At 37.8% G+C, this 23,295-nt stretch overlaps 1 long non-coding RNA gene across 2 annotated transcripts; it reads left to right on the top strand.

Moving 5' to 3' along the window:
* Positions 1-11,210: 11,210 nt before the first annotated feature.
* On the top strand, positions 11,211-17,242 carry LOC136277314 (uncharacterized). 2 transcript variants are annotated; one of them, XR_010715856.1, is made up of 3 exons: positions 11,211-11,449; positions 11,511-11,713; positions 16,868-17,242. It is a non-coding gene; the product is annotated as an uncharacterized lncRNA (long non-coding RNA). The 2 variants fall into 2 exon arrangements; XR_010715857.1 differs by lacking the exon at positions 16,868-17,242 and adding an exon at positions 12,245-12,592.
* Positions 17,243-23,295: the final 6,053 nt, after the last annotated feature.

Below are 23,295 nucleotides of genomic sequence, written 5' to 3' on the forward strand. Positions count from 1 at the left end.
ACGGCACACGAGCGGGTGCACGATTCAAGTAGCATGGCCTCTTACTGCAGTGATTTTCTGGATAATGAGTCCAATTCTCCTGCATAGATTACAATTACACTAATGTCTCAGTCAATTTTTGAGAAATATTCCATTTGGAGCTTTTCATTTCCTTGAGGTACATTACACGAATTAAAGAAGACTTTTCCCTTATTTTGAAAAGGTAAGATACGATTTCCTGAGGAAAGTTTGGGGCAGGACCGCCTTCAGATTCCAAAATAGATGATGACCCCTCGCTTCCTCTACGCACTTCACAACAGTAGTCAACAATCTTTGCCCGTTCCACGCTCTTTATCACCCACATGGACATACACGGTATGATCTTATCCATCCCGTATTTGAAGGTCAATATATAAAATCAGCGTTCCACTTTTCCTTTGCATAACTTGTGTTAGATGTTCCGGTGTTTCTGCGAAATATCAATTTATATTTACGATGCAAGTGTTTTAAGTTAGTTTACATTGTGGCAAGCTTTACTTCTTACGTCACTAGGAGAGGGGTCATGAACTAGAACAACTTAAGATATGTTTCATTACCTTTTAGCATTTTTGTCATTTAAGCATGAAGACGTAAAATTACTCCTGCCAAGTCCGCGAAATATGCATGACTAATTTTTGTCGCGCATGCAGCGCCTAGTTATTGTATAATTAGTCAAAGCGACTTGTTCTGAAAGCCAGCGAGAATCAAAGATGCTTCCGCTAGCGTAGGAAGTTTTTTGAACGCATGCATTTTTTTCTCTGTTCTGTTTTGTTTTGTTTTGTTTTGTTTTTTTTGTGGTGACTGAAACTGAATAATGCTGCGCAATAACGTGAGCCGAAAATGATAATGCCTAAACCGCTTATAAGCAAAGCAAGGTTTACCTTTAGTTCTGTACCTTTGAAAGAAAAGGAGTTATTTCTGTGGTATTTGGATGGTAGAGGCTTAAAATTACATGGTGTATTAATTATCCAACTGTTTGAACTAACATGAGCGAGACAAACTAATTAATTATAGAATGAATTCTGACATCACAGATCAAATATTCTTTCCCCGTAAAAATGCCTAACTAAGATACGTAAGAAGTAAACCTAGAAATGGATAACTGCTAGTCAGCTAACAAGCGACGTTAGCAAAATTGCACTGTATATTTCGCGAGGGGCTAGACGAGAAAATGGTTGACTCCACGCAAGGGAAGCCGACGTTTTAGTTCAGCGTCGATCCTTTTTTTATCCTCTATAAGAAAGATTCCGATCATTGATGTAAACTTTAAAATTTATTTGACAAATATTGCACGCTTTAAAGTAAACACGAGTTGTCAGTTCCACGCAAGGGTTTAACCTTGAAAAATGCATGCATGCGCGTGACGCTGACATGCACGCGTGTCCCTATCTGGGCAACATTTGTGTTATGACGAGAAGGTCAGCTTAAAGGTTTTGGATTACTCTCGACATGCAATTCGAGGTCGAAAAGCGCCAGAGAGGTAATTACTAAAAACTAAAAACTCATCTGCAACACCTCGATCGTACTGTACTGGGCACGAATTTGGTTCTTCTCTTACAGTTAATTCTCAGATCCGTCTTATTGGCATGATTTGTTTTGGTGGGCAAAGTTCGTCATTCGAAAACGTAAAAAAAAGCACAATAAATAATCTGTCGGATTTCATAATCATTGTACTTATCTGCGGTGGCAACATTGACAGTTACTAGGGAAACATTTATATCATTGGATGCGACGTAATTAAATTCGTAAATTCTAGATTGCGAATGGCTCAGAGAAAAACAACCAACTTTTGCCTTCAGAGGAAGCTGACGCTAACGCCCTCAGTGCTAACTTCTATGATATTGAAATATTGATCAACACACTTTTACATAATTTCAACATGGCAGATTTCCAACAAGATTATAAGTTAGCTGTAGAGTTTTATGACAAGCTTGGAGGCGAGATACAGAAACTCAGCAACATGAAAGTTTCAAAGAGACTAACGGGTTTTATGAATCAAGTCCATTCAGTGACAAATTGTGATCGTCAAATATTGCTCAATATCGACAAAGTAGTCGGTATGTATCAAGCCATTGAGAATGAAGCCGAGCAGTACGTCCGAAAGGCTAGAAACTTTGCACAAGAAAACCACTTGGTGGCCGAGAACGTCAAGGCAGGAAAACAGTTCTTCGATTCTCTGGCGCTGTTGGAAAACTTCGACAAAACAGCTAGAAGGCTAGACGATGTCTTTAAAGACGTTATCAATAAGCACTCAAAAGTTGCACAAGACGTCTCCGACATTCATGACCAGGTTGGGCGAAAACGAGACGAAGCGAAGGACCTCTCCGACGAAGCTGAAATCGACCAATTGTGCACCATACCTGTTCTTAGCCTGGCTACTGCCCCTGTCGTGAGAGCTTTCCAGTTTGCCGAGAAAGTATCCAACCCTTATGGAAAGGTTTTGGCTGGTTGCGCAGGATTTGTCGCAGGAATTCTTGGTGGAGCGTTGTCGACTGCCTTTCTGGGCTTACCAATGGCTGCGGCTCATTTCAGTGAAAAAAAATTCACAGAGCTGCGTGAGGAATACGGAAAGATCCAAGCGTTTCTCAAGCAGTTTGATAATTTAGTGAAACAACATAAAGATCTGCTGAGTGAAATACGCTCGCGAGTCTCTGTGCTAACCGATAAATATAAGGATTTTAAAGAGGATTTGGAAAGGGGCGAGGATTTGAAGCATTACCAGATCAACCTATTCCAAATGGCATGCGGCAACGTTACTGAAGCCTGTGACATCTACTTAGCCCACAGCTAAATGATGTTTTCCCGGAAGAACGAACGTAAAATATAAACTGAACTGAGCTTGGTCAATCATTTTGTTAATTCAGTTTGTATCAAGCCCTAAAGGATAGCTTAAATATCACTGTCCTCTTAGACTAGTTTATGACATTTTTATGTGGATAATTTTCCTGCCAACTAGTGGTAGAAGAGTATTACGAACTCTTAATCGTAACTAGTCTGCCGTGTAAGTTTCCGAGAATTGTGCTTAGACAATTCTTTTGATTTAAGGCGACAAAATGAAACAAATTTTGATGGAATTAGTTGCCCGTTATCTCGCTAAACATTTTTAATGATTGGGCAGCCAACGAACGTATAATATCATGGCTAAACAAAGTCTAAGAAAAGTTTCGAAATTTCATTCTGAAAGCTTCCCAACCATGACGAGGTTTGCGTCGGAAAAAAAATTTATGCAAATAAGCTGGCTGCACATTCAATGTGCAGCCAGCTAATTTGCATAAGTAATTCAAGCCAAGATTCGACGCCTCTTTGTGGCATGAGGTGTTCGCTAAACATTCCAGGACATCCGATAATCGCTTCAAGAAATGTAATTATGCTCCCCTTAAAATACTCCTCAGGTATACACTGTACCCCCAAAACCGCAACTTCCGATGATTACAATTCTAATCATTTTCAAGATGCAACTCTACTTTGTTCACTCATTTTCCAGAAACAAGAGTCCAGGGAAATGTCTTATACAAACTTAACGGGTCTAATTCGAAAAAACTTAAAGGGCTAAAACTCAAAGGTACGCTAAGCTTATTTTCTCTGTAGAGACAATACATGTCTTAAAGAAGACAACAGTAAATCGTTAACACAAGGTCCACGAATATTCCTGACCAAATGTTACAGAAACAAATAACAGGAACAATTTAAAACACGTAAAACTAAGAAACTCAAAAATAGCCTAAAAAGCGGTACCGGTAAAGCTGATTTCACCTCCATGATCGAAGACATAGGCCTACGTAAGGTTAACTCCGACAAACCCTTCTTTATACAGGTCATGGTTTTTAACTTTTAAAGTCCAGAAACTGTGTTGATTAGACAATCCAGAGAATACACATCGCTTCCAACTGATGGTTTCCTCGTTCGCTCTTCAAGCTTCGGTGCAATGCAATTATTCTTATAATGACCTTCTATGTGCGAACGTTTCAGTTTGGAACGGCATTTTTAGCTTTTCCGAAGATATCGGTCTTGTCAAAATCGACCATAACAGGGGAGAAGCTGGTCTAAAACATCGTTATTGCATTTTAGGTCATTGGGAACAAATTCACACGTATGAATATCGTCTTACACGACTTCCGAGTTAAGAGGGATAAGAAAGGGTAAAAAAAAAACCCTCAGGTATACACTACCCAAGAGGGTATGGGAGAGATTAAGAACACCCTCAAGTATACACTACCCAAGAGGGTATGCAAGAGATTATAAATAACCCTCAGGTATACACAACCCAAGAGGGTATAGGAGACATTAAGAATAACCCTCAGGTATACACTACCCAAGAAAGTATGCAAGAGATTAAAAATAACCCTCAGCCATACACTACCTAGAAGGGTATAGGAGAGATTAAGAATAACCCTCAGGTATACACTACCCAAGAGGGTATAGAAGAGATTAAGAATAACCCTCAGGTATACACTACCCGAGAGGGTATGCAAGGGATTAAAAATAACCCTCAGGTATACACTACCCAAGAGAGTATGAGAGTGGTTAAAAATATCCCTCAGGTATACACTACCCAAGAGGGTATAAAAGTGATTAAAAATAACCCTCAGGTATACACTACCCAAGCGGGTATAGGAGAGATTAAGAAAAACCCTCGAGTATAACCTACCCAAAAGGGTATGCAAGAGATTATAAATAACCCTCAGGTATACACAATCCTAGAGGGTATAGGAGAGATTAAGAATAACCCTTAGTTATACACTACCCATCACAGTATGCAAGAGATAGCAAATAACCCTCAGCTATACACTACCTAGGAGGGTATAGGAGAAATTAAGAATAACCCTCAGGTATACACTACCCAAGAGGGTATAGAAGAGATTAAAAATAGCCCTCAGGTATACACTACCCAAGAGGGTATGTGAGAGATTAAAAATGACCCTCAGGTGTACATTACCCAAGAGGTTATAAAAGAGATTAAAAATAGCCTTCAGGTATACACTACTCAAGAGGGTATAGAGGTGATTAAAAATAATCGTCAGGTATACACTAACCAAGAGGGTATAGGAGAGATTAAAAAACCCTCAGATATACACCACCCAAGAGGCTATAGAAGTGATTAAAAATAACCCTCAGGTATACACTACCCAAAAGGGGTTGCAAGAGATTAAAAATAACCCTCAGATATACACTACCCAAGAGGGTATAAGGGAGATTGAAATAACCCTCTGGTATATACTACCAAAGAGTGTATAGACGAGGCTAAAAATAACCCTCAGGTATACACTACCCAAGAGGGTATGCAAGAGATTAAAAATAACCCTCAGGTATACACTACCCAAGATAGTATAAGAGAGATTAAAAATAACCCTCAGGTATACACTACCCAAGAGGGTATAGAAGAGATTAAAAATAGCCCTCAGGTATACACTACCCAAAAGTGCATAAGATAGCTTAAGAATAATCCTCAGGTAGACACTACCCAAGAGGGTATAGAAGAGATTAAAAATAGCCCTCAGGTATACACTACCCAAAAGTGCATAAGATAGATTAAGAATATCCCTCAGGTATACACTACCCAAGAGGGTATAGAAAAAATTAAAAATAACCCTCAGGTATACACTACACAAGAGGGTATGCAAGAGATTAAAAATAACCTCAGGTATACACTACCCAAGAGGGTATAGAAGAGATTAAAAAAACCCTCAGGTATACAGTACCCAAGAGGGTATAGAAGTGATTAAAAAAACCCTCAGGTATACACTACCCAAGAGGGTATGCAAGAGAATAAAAATAACCCTCAGGTATACACTACCCAAAAGGGTATAAGAGAGATTGAAAATAACCCTCTGGTATATACTACCCAAGAGTGTATAGACGAGACTTAAAATAACCCTCAGGTATACACTACCCAAGAGGGTATGCAAGAGATTAAAGATAACGCTCAGGTATACACTACCCAAGATAGTATAAGAGAAATTAAAAATAACCCTCAGGTATACACTACCCAAGAGGGTATGTAAGAGATTAAAAATATTCCTCAGGTATACACTACCCAAGAGGGTAGAGAAGAGATTAAAAATAGCCCTCAGGTATACACTACCCAAGAGGGTATGCGAGAGATTAAAAATAACCATCAGGTATACACTACCCAAAAGGGCATAAGATAGATTAAGAATAATCCTCAGGTAGACACTACCCAAGAGGGTATAAGAGACATTAAAAATATCCCTCAAGTATGCACTACCCAATAGGGTATAAAAAAAATTAAAAATAATCCTCAGGTATACACTACACAAGAGGGTATGCAAGAGAATTAAAATAACCCTCAGGTATACACTACCCAAGAGGGTATAGAAGAGATTAAAAAAACCCTCAGGTATACACTACCCAAGAGGGTATGTAAGAGATTAAAAATATTCCTCAGGTATACACTATCCAAGAGGGTATAGAAGAGATTAAAAATAGCCCTCAGGTATACATTACCCAAGAGGGTATGCGAAAGATTAAAAATAACCATCAGGTATACACTACCCAAAAGGGCATAAGATAGATTAAGAATAATCCTCAGGTATACACTACCCAAGAGGGTATTAGAGAGACTTAAAATAACCCTCTGGTATATACTACCCAAGAGTGTATAGACGAGACTTAAAATAACCCTCAGGTATACACTACCCAAGAGGGTATGCAAGAGATTAAAGATAACGCTCAGGTATACACTACCCAAGATAGTATAAGAGAGATTAAAAATAACCCTCAGGTATACACTACCCAAGAGGGTATGTAAGAGATTAAAAATATTCCTCAGGTATACACTATCTAAGAGGGTATAGAAGAGATTAAAAATAGCCCTCAGGTATACATTACCCAAGAGGGTATGCGAAAGATTAAAAATAACCATCAGGTATACACTACCCAAAAGGGCATAAGATAGATTAAGAATAATCCTCAGTTAGACACTACCCAAGAGGGTATAAGAGACATTAAAAATATCCCTCAGGTATGCACTACCCAAGAGGGTATAGAAAAAGTTAAAAATAATCCTCAGGTATACACTACACAAGAGGGTATACAAGAGATTTAAAATAACCCTCAGGTATACACTACCCAAGAGGGTATAGAAGAGATTAAAAAAACCCTCAGGTATACAGTACCCAAGAGGGTATAGAAGTGATTAAGAAAACCCTCAGGTATACACTACCCAAGGGGGTATGCAAAAGATTAAAAATAACTCTCAGGTATACACTACCCAAGAGGGTATAAGAAGGATTGAAAATAACCCTCTGGTATATGCTACCCAAGAGTGTATAGACAAGACTAAAAATACCCTCAGGTATACACTACCCAAGAGGGTATGCAAGAGATTAAAAATAACCCCCAGTTATACACTACCCAAGATGGTATAGAAAAAGTTAAAAATAACCCTCAGGTATACACTACACAAAAGGGTATGCAAGAGATTAAAAAAACCCTCAGGTATACAGTACCCAAGAGGTAATAGAAGTGATTAAAAAAACCCTCAGGTATACACTACCCAAGAGGGTATGCAAGATATTAAAAATAACCCTCAGGTATACACTACCCAAGAGGGTATAAGAGAGATTGAAAATAACCCTATGGTATATACTACCCAAGAGTGTATAGACAAGACTAAAAATAACCCTCAGGTATACACTACCCAAGAGGGTATGCAAGAGATTAAAAATAACCCCCAGTTATACACTACCCAAGAGGGTATAGAAGAGATTAAGAATAACCCATTAGTTATACACTACTCAAGGGGGGTAGAGAAGTGATTAAAAAAAACCCTCAGGTATACACTACAAAAGAGGGTTTAGAAGAGATTAAAAATAACCCTCAGGTATACACTACCCAAGAGGGTATAGAAGAGATAATAACCCTCAGAGATTAAAAAACCCCTCAGGTATAAACTACCCAAGAGGGTATAGAAGTGATTAAAAACAACCCTCACGTATACACTACCCAAGAGGGTATGGAAGAGATTAAAAATAACCCCCAGTTATACACTACCCAAGAGGGTATAGAAGAGATTAAGATAACCCATTAGGTATACACTACTCAAGGGGGGTAGAGAAGTGATTAAAAATAACCCTCAGGTATACACTACAAAAGAGGGTTTAGAAGACATTAAAAATAACCCTCAGGTATACACTACCCAAGAGGGTATAGAAGAGATAATAACCCTCAGAGATTAAAAAACCCCTCAGGTATAAACTACCCAAGACAGTATAGAAAAAGTTAAAAATAACCCTCAGGTATACACTACCCCAGAGGGTATGCAAGAGATTAAAAATAACCCTCAGGTATACACTACCCAAAAGGGTATAAGAGAGATTGAAAATAACCCTCTGGTATATACTACCCAAGAGTGTATGACGAGACTAAAAATAACCCTCTGGTATACACTACCCAAGAGGGTATGCAAGAGATTAAAAATAACCCCCAGTTATACACTACTCAAGAGGGTATAGGAGAGATTAAGAATAACCCATTGGGTATACACTACTCAAGGGGGGTAGAGAAGTGATTAAAAATAACCCTCAGGTATACACTACAAAAGAGGGTATAGAAGAGATTAAAAATAATCCTCAGGTATACACTACCCAAGAGGGTAAAGAAGAGATAATAACCCTCAAAGATTAAAAAACCCCTCAGGTATAAACTACCCAAGAGGGTATAGAAGTGATTAAAAACAACCCTCACGTATCCACTACCCAAGATGGTATAGAAAAAGTTAAAAAATAACCCTCAGGTATACACTACACCAAAGGGTATGCAAGAGATTAAAAATAACCCACAGGTATACACTACCTAAGAGGGTATAGAAGAGACTAAAAATAACCCTCAGGTATACACTACCCAAGAGGGTATAGGAGAGATTAAAAAACCCTCAGATATACACCACCCAAGAGGGTATAGAAGTGATTAAAAATAGCTTTCAGATACATATTCTCTTGGATAGGGTATGTAAGAGATTAAAAATATTCCTCAGGTTATACACTACCTAAGAGGGTTTAGAAGAGAATAAAAATAACCCTCAGGTATACACTACCCAGGAGAGTAGAAGACATTAAAAAAACCCTCAGATATACACTACCCAAGAGGGTATAGAAGTGATTAAAAATAACCCTCAGGTATACACTACCCATGAGGGTATAGAAGAGATTAAAAAAATCCTCAAGTATACAGTACCCAAAAGGGGTATAGAGGTGATTAAAAATAACCATCAGGTATACACTACCCAAGAGGGTATAGAAAAAATTAAAAATAACCCTCAGGTATACACTACACAAGAGGGTACACAAGAGATTAAAAATAACCCTCAGGTATACACTACCCAAGAGGGTATAAGAAAGACTAAGAATAACCCTCAGGTATACACTATTCAAGATGGTATAGAAGTGATTAAAAATAACCATCAGGTATACACTACTCAAGATGGTATAGAAGTGATTAAAAATAACCATCAGGTATACACTACTCAAGATGGTATAGAAGTGATTTAAAATAACCATCAGGTATACACTACCCAAGAGGGTATACAAGAGATTAACGATAACCCTCAGGTAAACGCTACCTAAGACGGTATAGAAGAGATATACACGGTATACACTAGGTATACACTATCCCAGAGGGTATGCAAGAGATTAAAAATAACCCTCAGGTATACACTACCCAAGAGGGTATTAGAGAGATTAAGAATAACCCTCAGGTATACACTACCCAAGAGGGTATGCAAGAGATTAAAAATATTCCTCAGCTATACACTTCCCAAGAGGGTATAGGAGAGATTAAGAATAACCCTCAGGTATACACTATCCCAGAGGGTATGCAAGAGATTAAAAATAACCCTCCGGTATACACTACCCAAGAGGGTATTAGAGAGATTAAGAATAACCCTCAGGTATACACTACCCAAGAGGGTATGCAAGAGAGTTTAAATATTCCTCAGGTATACACTTCCCAAGAGGGTATATAAGAGATTAAAAATAACCCTCAGGTATACACTACCCAAGAGGGTATGCAAGAGATTAAAATAACCCTCCGGTATACACTACCCAAGAGTATAGAAGATATTAAAAATTAATCCTCAGGTATATACTACCCAAGAGGTATGCAAGAGATTAAAATAACCCTTAGGTATACACTACCCAAGAGGGTATGCAAGAGATTAAAGTTAATCCTCAGGTATACACTACCCAAGAGGGCACGAAAAATTGAATTCACACTAATTTATATCAGGAGACCGCTCTTTGTCTGGACTCTTTCTTTTGATTGAAAGTTGAGGCATCCACCATTAACTTATATAATTATTATCTAGGCTAGTTTCCGAATGTCTTTGTCAAGCTCTGCTATTCTTGACTGACATCATTGCAATTTCCCATGATATTTGGACTTGAGGCATTTCCCGCCTAAAGTGTACGGTCGAGGGCGATTTGATTTACCGCATAAACAACAAGATTATATTTTGAGACCTTGCGAATCCATCTGCTGGATTTCTCCCTGTCTAATTAATCTGGCACAAGGACCAATTGAAGATATAACATGCATGTTATTTGGTTACCTGGCGTTGAACGAACAGCCTTTGTTGGCGCGCTTGAGACCTGCTGGCGGGACAGAACGTATTGTAGTCATCGCGGAATCGACGAAACAATTCGTTCTTTGCAAAAGCTTTCGGCCTGATTTCACATTAACTTTTCGTTAGCAAATGCCAGGACTTTTTGGGGTCGAGATTGGATCCCATAACTATAGAAAGCTCAGCCGATCGATCGACGACTTCAGCCTCCATGATAAGATCGCGCCAAGTGATTTTGGACCACATTTAGTATCTGGGCAACCGAGCTCGATTCATGTTCACCGTACTCGAATAGCAATTCGAGTACCATTTCAAACCAACCTCGGTTCAACGAGCTCGAAATGCAGACAATTCTATTCGAGCTCGATTCAACTATATCGTGCTCGATTAAAAAGACGAGCTCGACAAACTCAATCTGCTCTTATCGACCTCAGTTATTTTTATCGAGCTCGGTTTGCCACGTTTTCTATCGAGCTCGATTTGGTATCGAGTTCGGGGACCACATTTAGTATCTGGGCAACCGAGCTCGATTCATGTTCACCGTACTCGAATAGCAATTCGAGTACCATTTCAAACCAACCTCGGTTCAACGGACCACATTTAGTATCTGGGCAACCGAGCTCGATTCATGTTCGCCGTACTCGAATAGCAATTCGAGTACCATTTCAAACCAACCTCGGTTCAACGAGCTCGAAATGCAGTCAATTCTATTCGAGCTCGATTCAACTATATCGTGCTCGATTAAAAAGACGAGCTCGACGAACTCAATCTGCTCTTATCGACCTCAGTTATTTTTATCGAGCTCGGTTTGCCACGTATTCTATCGAGCACGGTTTGCCTCGCATTCTATAGGTTTCATATCGAGCTCGATTTGGTATCGAGCTCAGTTTAATCTTCATTCAGCAAATGAGAGGTAATCTGGTACCAAGACTTGGGAGGGAGCATGGGACGAGCGAGAGTGGCCATGTTTCTGGCAAATTTGTCGAGTTTAGTTCGTGAATTCAGTACTTTTTAGGAGTATGTTTTCGGTCGAATTCGAAAAAAAAGAAGAAGAGTGGCAGAAGAAGAGCAAAGAATGATTTATACTGCTAAGGAGATGAAGGAAATGACACTAAGGTGAGCATTGGCTCTTTACGGGAGGGTGTTCCGAGTTGCTGGTTCATAGTTTGTAGTAACGTTTTGTTCAGTTTCAAACTTAAGCTCAATCCTGGAGTGTACGGTTCTCGGTTATTTTAAATCTCAGTAGTGTAATAAGAAAGTGTCTCCCTCCATTTTACCAACCCCAAGTTTATCCCACAAAAAAGTATACATAACAACATGCAACAATACACACATTCTATATTTATTATATAAGCTCAATACACTTTCGTGTTTCTATTTTAATTGGTCGTTTGTAACGAGGAAAGGGACAGAACTCTAATGAAATATGAAAATCTTTTGGAGAATATGACAAAAAAAGTCTGAAAAGTAATGTATGTTCATCTCTTGCAATCAAATATTAACTAAAGAAGATTGACGACATTTCACGAAATTAAGAAAGTGTGGCGGGCTAATGTAATTGTTAAAAGAAGCTAAATTTTTAAATATAAAATAAACATACAGTTCAAGCTGTGTTTATCAGTGAGAGAAATGTATTTTTGAATCCAGATTGATTAAATGTTGCTAGATGAAGACAGATTTGCCAATTTTGTGAAAAGTGAGTAATTTTCAGGAATTGGTTTGATAGTTGAGAGCAAAGAGGTTTCCATTATTAACAGGTCTTAAAATGTTCGATCCAGTTATGAATGTGTTACTAGATCCACCAAAAAGCCATTAAACAACTGCAACACTTCACTTTTAACAAAATGATCAATGCTTGTTGATCTAACCTTGGTTTTTAAACGGCCTGACCTAGCCCTCTTTATAGACTGCAAAAGCCATAAAGGGGATAAGAGACTTAGATTAAGTGTGATAAACAGTTAAGGAACTAAAGTGCTCCTTTGACTACATGGTATTTGTGGCTAATTTTCAGGAAGCTCAACACTCCTAAGTCTCAATGTGAACAGTTTCCTCAAAGTGAGATTTTTTCCTCAAAAAAATAAAAACAAAACAACAACAACAACAAAACCTCCAAGAGAGAGGACAAAGTCCTTCAAACGAGGAGCGTATATCACAACATACAAGAAATAGTAATAGCTGACACAAGTAAACCAGGCCATACTGCATGTGCAACACTAACCCTATAACTCCCATGAGTGACCAAGACAGAATTTCTCCTTACGATAGTAACAAGATAAGTGATGAGAATAAAGAAAAAGATCAATTGGGGGATAATTAGTAGATCCAATACTAAATTCTCTGAACTAACATTAAAAGAATTGTACGGTTGACATTGAATAGAATAACAAATTTGATCTGGGAGTTAAAGGGTTAACTTTTAATTTCAAATCATAACTATTACTGCATTAAAGTAACAACTTGTACATCAGTTTCTGAAAAATTGAAAATCCAAAAGTAAACAAAAACAAAAGTGCAGCTGACCAGGGTCCCTTTAAAATCCTTTTTTTTAACAACTGTCCTCCTTTTCCTTTTTTCTTTTTGCTGTTGTTCTTCTGTCCTTCTTTTTCCTTTTCCTTTCAAGTTTACTACTGGTATGTTCCTTCTCCTCTTCTTCTCTATGTTCCCTCTTTTCCTCTTCTTCTTCATCTTCTACCTTCTCCTCCTCTTCCGTGTTCACTTGTCTTTTGGCCACCAGTACTTCCTGTCCTTCCTCTGGAACAAAAATATAATTTTAGAGGTTGTAGTTGACAAATAATTGTCTTTTTCTTGCTGTTGATTTAAATTATATATTACCCTATTTGTAGGATTCCTAGATAGGACAGAAGTGCTTTATACATTGCCAGTTTAAGTAAGGGCCTAAGCAAAAAGGACCTGTAGGAAACGCCCATAATCCATGGTCCTCGGGGCAATAACACTCCGTAACGCATGTTTTCTAATAGAGTATGATAATTTTGCGTGACTTGCTGATTAATTGCTTTTGGCGTAATGAATTTTGTGATGAAAGACTGCCATTGCCTCATAACACAAGGAGCTGTAATGATATATTATTATGACATAATCCCATAAAATGCAGTAGAATGCCAGTGGATCAACTACTGTCAGGGCTGGCCATTTTTACCAACATTACAATCAGGATCCTTACTAGTAGGTTAAATACTGAGTATTATACTCTTATCTATATGCTTCTTACCTGCTTGCGCAAGAACAATTCCAGGTACTGGGAGCAATTCCTGAAATGAGATAAAAAGAAAAGGGAAGTATGCCACCCACAGGAGTCACGTCTAACTTACTTTTAACAACTAACAACTTAGCCATAGCTCACAATAAAGATCACCAACAGTTAAACCAAGACATGACTGGCTCCAGCCCTTATTCCCCTTAATAGCATGATCATTATTATGAAGAGATAGTTTTATAAATTTAAATATAAAAAAGATAGATACTAATGAAACTTACATGAACTTATCTAATTCCATGACCTCATGTTTCAATGGTAAATCAAAGTGAGACATTCAATACCATTTCTTAAACACTCAGTAAAAGATGTTACTAAGCTAATTACATAAAAACATGATCTCTATTTCATTATGTCTCTAATTAACTTATGTTGATAAGTTGTTTATATAATGTCATGACCTTTATTTAAAACTATGTGGTAATATATACTGTCAGTTGCTCAACCCTGCTGTTGTAAGTATTATTTGATTAGGTGTTAATGTTAGTGTTATGCAGGAGGAAGCCATGACAGTTCTTTTTATTCACGAAAGTTTTTTTGTTTGTATGCTATTTGACGTCTTTTATAAGTACTTCAGCCTAAATGTGTTCAGTTAACATAAGTACTGTCACAAGAGGACCAGTCAAGTAAGTCTGCACCAAGTATTGCTGCTTAGGGAGAGCCTTGTCCCAAGAACCAGTCAGTCTGCCCCAAGTGTCCCGGCTCACGAAGAACCTCGTCCCAAGGGACCGGTAAGTCTGCCCCAAGTGTCGCGGCTCACGAAGAACCTCGTCCCAAGGGACCGGTCAGTCTGCCCCAAGTGTCGCGGCTCACGAAGAACCTCGTCCCAAGGGACCGGTCTGTCTGCCCCAAGTGTCGCGGCTCACGAAGAACCTCGTCCCAAGGGACCGGTCAGTCTGCCCCAAGTGTCGCGGCTCACGAAGAACCTCGTCCCAAGGGACCGGTCAGTCTGCCCCAAGTGTCGCGGCTCACGAAGAACCTCGTCCCAAGGGACCGGTCAGTCTGCCCCAAGTGTCGCGGCTCACGAAGAACCTCGTCCCAAGGGACCGGTCAGTCTGCCCCAAGTGTCGCGGCTCACGAAGAACCTCGTCCCAAGGGACCCGTCAGTCTGCCCCAAGTGTCGCGGCTCACGAAGAACCTCGTCCCAAGGGACCGGTCAGTCTGCCCCAAGTGTCGCGGCTCACGAAGAACCTCGTCCCAAGGGACCGGTCAGTCTGCCCCAAGTGTCGCGGCTCACGAAGAACCTCGTCCCAAGGGACCGGTCAGTCTGCCCCAAGTGTCGCGGCTCACGAAGAACCTCGTCCCAAGGGACCGGTCAGTCTGCCCCAAGTGTCGCGGCTCACGAAGAACCTCGTCCCAAGGGACCGGTCAGTCTGCCCCAAGTGTCGCGGCTCACGAAGAACCTCGTCCCAAGGGACCGGTCAGTCTGCCCCAAGTGTCGCGGCTCACGAAGAAATTATTATCTTTAAAACATGACAATGTAACATGCTATTTGTAGGGTTTTGATAATAAAGGCATACCTCCAATAATTTTACGTGACATGTCAATGTGCATTACTTCCCTTACCTCATTTTTATTTCCGGTGTCTTGATCTTCATCTGTTGTGACAATAATTAGTCTTAGTATGCAATATTATATAATTAATTAGTTAATGGCGAACTGTCATCCGACTGCATGACAGTTCGCCATCATTAATTTTTATGGTAATGTATTTCCCATCCTACTTCGATTTGATAAGATGAGCTAGTTGTTGGGAAAAAATCTGTGAACCAAACACTTTTGAACTTTATATTTTTTATTTCTTTGTAAACTTATGCTATTTGCTGTAATGGCTCAAGCAACACACGTGATGGTTATTAATTCATGAAATGCAATGAATTGTGTGGTGACCTCTAGACTTAAGCCTGTGAAAAAAGTGTTAATGTAATAAGCCTGTCAACATATAACATGATATATGATAGTGTTGATTTTTGGAATTTAAAGGCCATTTCTTGTGAAATTTGTTAAGAAACATGTTTTCCTTGTATTTAGGAACATTGTTAAGTCCTCATCGTTATCTCAATTTCAGCTTATTATCTCTGAGAAATGCAGGTTACCTGCAATTTCCTTTTGGATTGCATTAACCCATGTTAAGACTGGGCCTGCTTTTCTTGTCTGGTCTTAATATACTTCATCATGATCTTAGTTACATGTCTTCATACTTTGCTTCCTTTTGTCCAGTGTCATTTGAAGGTACTTCATTTTTATTCTTCAAACTGTTTTTTCATTTTCTTTTAATTATTTTTTGATATAATATTTGTATTCATCACCTGGTAGTGTGGATGACAGTTCGCCATCAGACTGCAAATCTGGGACATTTCCTTGGAATGTCACCTGTGGTAAAAATAAGGAAGGCCATTAACTGACCCAGAAGTAACAAGTCTGATTTCCTCACCATTAGCAACTTCAAAATTAATGCTTAACCCTATGAATAAAACTAGCTCATAACCCAAACTGTTAACCTGGGCATACAAAATGGATTGTCAAAAAGAGTAATGACCTAATTGAAAACATTACACTGGGTTGAAAAAGGTAGAATTACATATATGCTTAATTGGATTGATTGATTAATTCTGCAGCATTTGAGACATAATCACTTGTGCCATGTTGCTTCATATCAGCATACACCTATAGGCAGATAATTTACTGTAAATTGGCCAATTCAAGCATGCACTTTACTTATGTTGCATAGATAATTTTACTGAATGTAATTATTTTTTCCTAACCTTTGATCCCAGAAGTGATTCAATTTCTGCCTCATCCTCGATAAAAAGGATAAAAACAACATGTTAACAGAATCAAGACAAGGTTTGATACTTACTTAAACTGGCAATGTATAAAGCACTTCTGTCCTATCTAGGAATCCTACAAATAGGGTAATATATAATTTAAATCAACAGCAAGAAAAAGACAATTATTTGTCAACTACAACCTCTAAAATTATATTTTTGTTCCAGAGGAAGGACAGGAAGTACTGGTGGCCAAAAGACAAGTGAACACGGAAGAGGAGGAGAAGGTAGAAGATGAAGAAGAAGAGGAAAAGAGGGAACATAGAGAAGAAGAGGAGAAGGAACATACCAGTAGTAAACTTGAAAGGAAAAGGAAAAAGAAGGACAGAAGAACAACAGCAAAAAGAAAAAAGGAAAAGGAGGACAGTTGTTAAAAAAAAGGATTTTAAAGGGACCCTGGTCAGCTGCACTTTTGTTTTTGTTTACCTTTGGATTTTCAATTTTTCAGAAACTGATGTACAAGTTGTTACTTTTATGCAGTAATAGTTATGATTTGAAATTAAAAGTTAACCCTTTAACTCCCAGATCAAATTTGTTATTCTATTCAATGTCAACCGTACAATTCTTTTAATGTTAGTTCAGAGAATTTAGTATTGGATCTACTAATTATCCCCCAATTGATCTTTTTCTTTATTCTCATCACTTATCTTGTTACTATCGTAAGGAGAAATTCTGTCTTGGTCACTCATGGGAGTTATAGGGTTAGTGTTGCACATGCAGTATGGCCTGGTTTACTTGTGTCAGCTATTACTATTTCTTGTATGTTTTGATATACGCTCCTCGTTTGAAGGACTTTGTCCTCTCTCTTGGAGGTTTTGTTGTTGTTGTTGTTTTGTTTTTATTTTTTTGAGGAAAAAATCTCACTTTGAGGAAACTGTTCACATTGAGACTTAGGAGTGTTAAGCTTCCTGAAAATTAGCCACAAATACCATGTAGTCAAAGGAGCACTTTAGTTCCTTAACTGTTTATCACACTTAATCTAAGTCTCTTATCCCCTTTATGGCTTTTGCAGTCTATAAAGAGGGCTAGGTCAGGCCGTTTAAAAACCAAGGTTAGATCAACAAGCATTGATCATTTTGTTAAAAGTGAAGTGTTGCAGTTGTTTAATGGCTTTTTGGTGGATCTAGTAACACATTCATAACTGGATCGAACATTTTAAGACCTGTTAATAATGGAAACCTCTTTGCTCTCAACTATCAAACCAATTCCTGAAAATTACTCACTTTTCACAAAATTGGCAAATCTGTCTTCATCTAGCAACATTTAATCAATCTGGATTCAAAAATACATTTCTCTCACTGATAAACACAGCTTGAACTGTATGTTTATTTTATATTTAAAAATTTAGCTTCTTTTAACAATTACATTAGCCCGCCACACTTTCTTAATTTCGTGAAATGTCGTCAATCTTCTTTAGTTAATATTTGATTGCAAGAGATGAACATACATTACTTTTCAGACTTTTTTTGTCATATTCTCCAAAAGATTTTCATATTTCATTAGAGTTCTGTCCCTTTCCTCGTTACAAACGACCAATTAAAATAGAAACACGAAAGAGTATTGAGCTTATATAATAAAAATAGAATGTGTGTATTGTTGCATGTTGTTATGTATACTTTTTTGTGGGATAAACTTGGGGTTGGTAAAATGGAGGGAGACACTTTCTTATTACACAACTGAGATTTAAAATAACCGAGAAACGTACACTCCAGGATTGAGCTTAAGTTTGAAACTGAACAAAACGTTACTACAAACTATGAACCAGCAACTCGGAACACCCTCCCGTAAAGAGCCAATGCTCACCTTAGTGTCATTTCCTTCATCTCCTTAGCAGTAGAAATCATTCTTTGCTTTTCTTCTGTCACTCTTCTTCTTTTTTTTCGAATTCGACCGAAAACATACTCCTAAAAAGTCCCGAATTCACGAACTAAACTCGACAAATTTGCCAGAAACATGGCCACTCTCGCTCGTCCCATGCTCCCTTCCAAGTCTTGGTACCAGATTACCTCTCATTTTCTGAATGAAGATTTAACCGAGCTCGATACCAAATCGAGCTCGATAGAAAACGTGGCAAACCGAGCTCGATAAAAATAACTGAGGTCGATAAGAGCAGATTGAGTTCGTCGAGCTCGTCTTTTTAATCGAGCACGATATAGTTGAATCGAGCTCGAATAGAATTGACTGCATTTCGAGTTCGTTGAACCGAGGTTGGTTTGAAATGGTACTCGAATTGCTATTCGAGTACGGTGAACATGAATCGAGCTCGGTTGCCCAGATACTAAATGTGGTCCGTGATTTTAATGCCAGATTTCTTGTGTTTTCGTAATTGAAATTCGAGCATAGATGCAGTATTAATAATTAGGTGAACCTTTAACTTATAATCAACAGGTTTAAGTAACCGCACAGACACTTACCGACCGCAAACGTTGATGTAATTCTTCACACTGATGACAGAAATATAGCGCCTCCGTAGAATGAATGCTGCGAAATTTTTTCGGAGCCAAAGCTCCTCATGGTTGAAAGTTGCGTAATCTAATTAGTTGGTTTGAGACTTTCCCTTTTTCTACTGAAAGAGAACTATTACATGTGTGTGTCTCGACATTGTAAGACTTATAATGGGGAGGGAAAGGAAGAATTTGAACAATGTAAACTTCTAATGAAAACTAACTTAAAGGTGCCAGAAGCCATTTGAAGGCTAGTGTGAAAAAAGTGTTGTCGAAGATTGAAGATGCTGGTCTTGATTGGTGAAACGTTAAATTTTACGTTGGTAAAAAAGCTGCTGAAAAACTTCGACAAAACAGCTAAACGGCTGGACTATTTCTTTAAAGTCGTTATCAATAAACACTCAAAAGTTGCGCAAGACACTGATCTACAACATTTCTGATCAGGTTCAAAGAAAACGAGACGAAGCGAAGAAACGTTCCGACCAAGAGGTTTTTCTTATGTGGAAAACCTAGAAATTAATAACTCGCTAAAACGGGTTTTTTTAAATACTCGAAGAGAAATTCCATATCTAGCGCGCCCAGGTATTATTTCACCATTTATTGTGCAGCTGGAGTTTTTAAAATAATACATGGTTGCTTGTAGATATGAAATTTTTCTTCTCGTTTTTAAACAGACATCTCATTCGTTCTCTGCGCTTACTCGTGAGCTATCGAGTTAGGTAGTAATGTAAACATGAACTTTCTCACCACAAGGATTCCTTTTTTTTGATATGATTAATTTATGACTTTGTCACCGTTTTGAAGACTGGTAATTTTCCAAGGGGCGAAATGTCAACACTGTCTTGCTGTGTGTGTTTTTAACCGAGAGGTGGTAGTAGAATGGCCTCCTGTGCTCCTACAATCAATTCTAGACTGGGGAATTTCGTTCTAGCCTAAAGTAAAATGCCTAGATTATGATAACGGGGAGTAGGACCCTGTATTTACTTCATCCGTGATAGATAATTTCGTAGTCGACTCATTAATATCGTTTGCTATTCCTTCGGTTCACTGCGCTCGGTGAAAAAATCCATAATAAAGTTAATCAATTTTTTCATTATTTTTTTTAACAGTTTTTTTTTAAACATTTTTTTAACAGTTTTTTTAAATAAAAATTAATTTTTTAAATTATTTTTTTTCTAAATTTCTTCACACAATTTTTTTAAAACCGAACTAGTGAGCAGCACTTTGCGAACAGTAGTTGTAAAACTTCTTTATTCTCTGACGCATTTTTTCTAGTGTCGTAGACTTCGTCAGGGAGTTTTACAAGTTAAAACTAAATGCCTGTATTTATAAGTCACAGCTAGCGGCTATACGGGGGCCAGTGACCATAAAGGCTTTGCCAGACATACGAACAGGAACAGGCGAAGTTGTGAAAAATTTGAAAATTTTGTGGGCCAGGTGAGAAAAATATTTTGGGAGCCACGGTTTTAGCTAAAACCGTGGCCCCCAAAATATTTTTCTCACCTTTCCCAGATAATAAGTGAAATGCTTATGATTATGAGAAAGGGGAGTATGACCCTGTATTTACTTCATCCATGATAGATAACTTCATAGTCGACTTGTCAATATCGTTTGATATTTCTTCGCCTCGCTGAACTCAGTGAAAAAACCAATAATAAAGTTAATCAGGTTGTTCGTTGCAAAAGATTAAAAATTAACGAGACACTCTACCTTCTCTCGAAAAAATATCCTGTCAGGCAAACGGTTGTACTTAGGTATTATTTCTTTATCTCCTGTGGAGAAAGTTAATTAGTGGTAATGACCTGCAATTCATTAAAATGGCAAAACAGACTGAAAAAGGGCTTCTGTGGATACTCCTTTGAGACAGTGAAATACCCAGAGTGCGTTTGATTGTTGTTCGACCGGCTGATTTTGATTTGGACTTATGAATTTTCATTAAGCCATCATCTTTGGGGCCTTTTTTGACGAGGAAGCTGGTGGCTGTTGGAGTAGTTCATCCGGCTACATTTTAAAATAAATTGCAAGCAGAATTTAAAGAGCCAGTGTGAAAAAGGTATCAATATTGTCCATTGTACCTCAATGTTTTGTCTATATGTTTCAATGTATTGATCCAAGTGAAATTTCGATTTTAAAATGGATCACGTAACGACACTTCGTCAAGTTAAAGTGAACCAAAATGTGGATTTAAAAATGGTTTTAGGGAAAAATATTGAAATAGAAAAGGTGAACAAAGAGGGAATAAGATGGCTGAAAATGAAAAGATAGACAAATGTATAAAGTGGCGGTCCTTGAACTGATGAAACGTACATTCCACTAAAATTTACGTTTTTCCTTTTTTTCTTTCTTTCTAAAATGAATCGAAATCAATGTCAAAGGCTTACTGAATTGTAGCGATGGTGGGACGGAAATCACGGCTGCTGGACGATTACGGGATGATACAAGATAGATCTTAATCCGCTTGGATGTTTTCTTTTTTTTTTTTTTTTTTTTTTTTTTCATTATAAAGCTTTAAATATATTCATTGAAGGTGAACATTTTGTTTCCAACAATTTGTTAATAAGACACACTTTTTAAAGTCGTTTCTAGGATAAATAGTATTCATCGATTGTAATACGGGTCTGTAGTAATTAAGTTTAATTGCTAATTGGATTGAACCTGTAGCATTCCTTTATCACGCCCATTGATGTCACAAATAAATTATATATTCTTTGAAAACGTTTATCCTTCGTTTAGGAAAGGCGTTCATCCGGAGGCCTTGCAGTAAAGATATCAAAGCGGGATTCTTACGACTTTGAAATGTAAGTAAGCTACTGGGTGTCTGTCTACAATTCCAGCGGGTAAAATAGCAAATCCCCATGCGTCAGACAGAATCAAATGCTTGATTCTCGAAGGATACTTCAACGTAAACCATTTACCTATTTACATCTATTACATCTCTATTTCCTTCAGTCTATCGCTCTATCGTTAGTAATTCTGAATACTGTAAAAATTAAGTTAGCTTAAGTTTGACTAAACTGCGATATAAGTTAGTACTTGAAAGTGTTGGTTAATTAGAAATTGGTCTCTTTTATGGCAATTATCAACTATTTAGAGAGATTTTCATTCAGCTACATTGAAATCCAGTTTGCGAATCAACAAAATTTACAAAAGTAAAGAGCACTGTTTTGAAGTTGAAAGATAAAATCTTAACTGGAGGCGGAAATCAGACAGGTAGAACGAACGTAAACAACTCACCAAACGCCTTGGTTATCAAATATTAATTATCCCATGCCATACTAATGACAAACCATATTAATAATGTTGGGAAGGCTTTTTTAAGTAAGCTATGACTTTGGCTAGCTTTGGGTTGGTTTAGCCATAATACTTTTTTTTTTCTCAATTTCTTTGTGTATCGTTTTATCCTAAGTAATTCTAAATACTATAACAATCGAGTTTGACTAACTACGATCTAAATTAGTAAAATTTTGGTTGATTAAGAATTGGTTATTTTAGGCCAACTATCGACTACTAAGAAATATTTTCATTCGGCTACGCTGAAATCCAGTACACGAATTAACAAAATTCTCAAAAGGTAGTTGAGTAACAAAATCTGTACTGGAGGCGGAAATCAGACAGGTAAAACGAATGTAAACATTTCACCAAACACCTTAGGTATCAAACATTAATTATCTCATGCCCTGATAATGAAAAAACCATATGAATAATATTGGGAAAATTTTTCTGATATGGTTTCTGATACGTGTAGATACTGCTATCTTTTTCAAGGATTCCTTACAACTTTTCCACTTAAAAGTGTGTAGACAATTTTATGGCAAGGATATACCGTGATTACTCCGCAGGTGAAAGGTTAATTAAGGGGAGGAAAATTTCCTGTTGTGCTATCCGTTTGAAATGATACTCCTGAGGTGTGACCAACGGCAGAACAAATTAGCTTCGCAGTTTCGTAGCAAATCATGAAAAGAGTCGGCCGATAACTCAGGGTTAAGCAAACAGTTCTAAGACAAAATAAATTGCTTGCCCTATACGGGCTCGTGCAATTTGTTTTCTTTGAAAAATTTACTCGTGCTTATTTACTCCAAATTGCACTCGAAGCCATGTTATGACCTATAGTTATGGCAGATACGATCAGGTAAATTTGTCGAGACATAATCA

The sequence above is a fragment of the Pocillopora verrucosa genome, chromosome 12 (genome assembly GCF_036669915.1).
Source record: "Pocillopora verrucosa isolate sample1 chromosome 12, ASM3666991v2, whole genome shotgun sequence".
NCBI classification, from domain to species: Eukaryota; Metazoa; Cnidaria; class Anthozoa; order Scleractinia; family Pocilloporidae; genus Pocillopora; species Pocillopora verrucosa.